Source organism: Arabidopsis thaliana, chromosome 5, assembly GCF_000001735.4.
Source record: "Arabidopsis thaliana chromosome 5, partial sequence".
Taxonomy (NCBI): Eukaryota; Viridiplantae; Streptophyta; class Magnoliopsida; order Brassicales; family Brassicaceae; genus Arabidopsis; species Arabidopsis thaliana.
Genome location: NC_003076.8, coordinates 11,830,875 through 11,832,739, shown reverse-complemented (window position 1 = coordinate 11,832,739; position 1,865 = coordinate 11,830,875). Strand labels below are relative to the sequence as shown.

The window sequence follows — 1,865 nt, the reverse complement described above, 5'->3', positions numbered from 1 at the left end:
ACAACGAGTACCAACTGGTGAAGCTAGTGATTCGTAGTACCTGAATCAAAACAGACAAACAGAAATAACACAAAGTTAGTAACTTTCAGAAAAAATGAAAAAGAACTTGATCTTAAATATTCTGAAATCTCAAATATAGCAAACAAACACCCAATTGGCAACGGCGCCAAATTGATAATAGGTTTTTAGTCAATTATTCCTAAAACACCAATCATGTCGTTGTAGTATTTTAGGTGTCAATCCAAATGGGTGTGATGCAAACAGATGAGATGTGATCAGAAGTCACTAAGTCAAGCCAAGCAATAACAGTTTTGAGGTTTCTAACAGTCCTAAGCGAACATGCAGAAAACAGAAGCAATAACAGAATTACTAAAATCACTCGACCACAACAGGCTGATGCCAGAAGTAGGATGTGGTCGAGTAACAGGTCGAGTAATAGACAGGATATGAAACAGCTATACTCGACTGCACAGTCTGTTGCCAGACACTGGGTGTGGTCGAGTAAGTTGGTCGAGTGATTGTAAAAACTAAGAAACAGGCAATGAGAACGATTAAGCGATAACGATAAAACAGAGAAATAAGATAGACGAGAAATTCCTAAGGATGGGGTAATCGAGTAGAGTGGTGTCCTAGCCTATTCGAATGGTTAACAAGCGCAATCAAGCTATCCCTAGACAACAGGTTCAACAACAGACCAATTCACTCCCGTGATAGAAATCCTCAAGCAAAGCTAGCCCAGACTAATTCCCATTAACGGAATCTAACTATGCAGGCAATACGAACAGACTGATAAAGTCAATAAACGCTCTAAACGGCCAATCCCTTGGGATAGAGTCGCATATCTCATGAACTAGTGGATCAAGCATTCCATCGAACACCTTCTGGGTGCGGGAATGCTTGGGATCGAATTCCAGTTGATCAGAAAGAAATAAGCAGTAAACGCAACTAGTCCTAAAGGGATTCAATCAATTCTAAAACTTAACCATTCTACAGACTACGGATTCCACAACTACTCTATCCCATCCCTAAGAATTCTAAGTCACTACTCAGACAGCATGCTCAAAGACATAAACGCAGGTAAACGATAATATTGCATAAGTAAAGAGATAAAGAGTAGAGAAACAAGATGACTAATGAAATCAAACGCGGAATCTCAATAACTTGGAAAAATCGCGAACTACAGGTTGCAGAAGCAAAAGCGGCGTAGCAGAGTAAAACTGAAAATAAAACTGAAGCAAAAACGCAATGTCGACTAGATGTCTCAGGACAGAACCCTAAAACATCTATTTATACCAAACGAAATAAAATGATAGTAGACGGGCCAATAACCTAATCGCCCGGCCCATAGAGTGATAATGGGCCGAGATGGGCTTCGTGATCCGATGGAGGTCCAGGCCGCTTCCAAACACTTTGTCTTCTCCTCTTTTCTTCCTTGTGCTCAGCTTGTCTGGTTGAGTGCGGATTTGAGTAGACTGTGAAGACGTGATCGAGTGTCCGGTCGACTGATGGTGATGGTGGTGAGTGATGATACTCGACCAGGGGGTCGAGTAACGTGGTAGAGTGAATGGTCGAGTGTGGTCAGGTGGTGTGGCGAAGCGGTACTCGACCAGGGGGTCGAGTAATGTCGTCGAGTGGCCTGAGCTGAGGTTACTCGACCTGGTGGTCGAGTGGACGGGAAGAATGGCTCCAAAGTCACTCGACCTGGGGGTCGAGTATGTGGGAAGAATGGCTCCAAAGTCACTCGGCCTGGGGGTCGAGTATGTCTTCTGGTTCTGGCTCGTTTCTTCCAATTTGCTCGCAAACAGCTCCAAATCACCTGAAAACAACTCAGAAATGCAATATGTATGCAAAGCTATCCTAATCAT

At 43.2% G+C, this 1,865-nt stretch overlaps 1 pseudogene across 1 annotated transcript; it reads right to left on the bottom strand.

Annotated features, from left to right (window-relative positions):
* Positions 1-1,283: 1,283 nt before the first annotated feature.
* On the bottom strand, positions 1,284-1,865 carry AT5G32161 (annotated as a pseudogene; the record flags this gene model as incomplete). Its single annotated transcript has 1 exon — positions 1,284-1,865.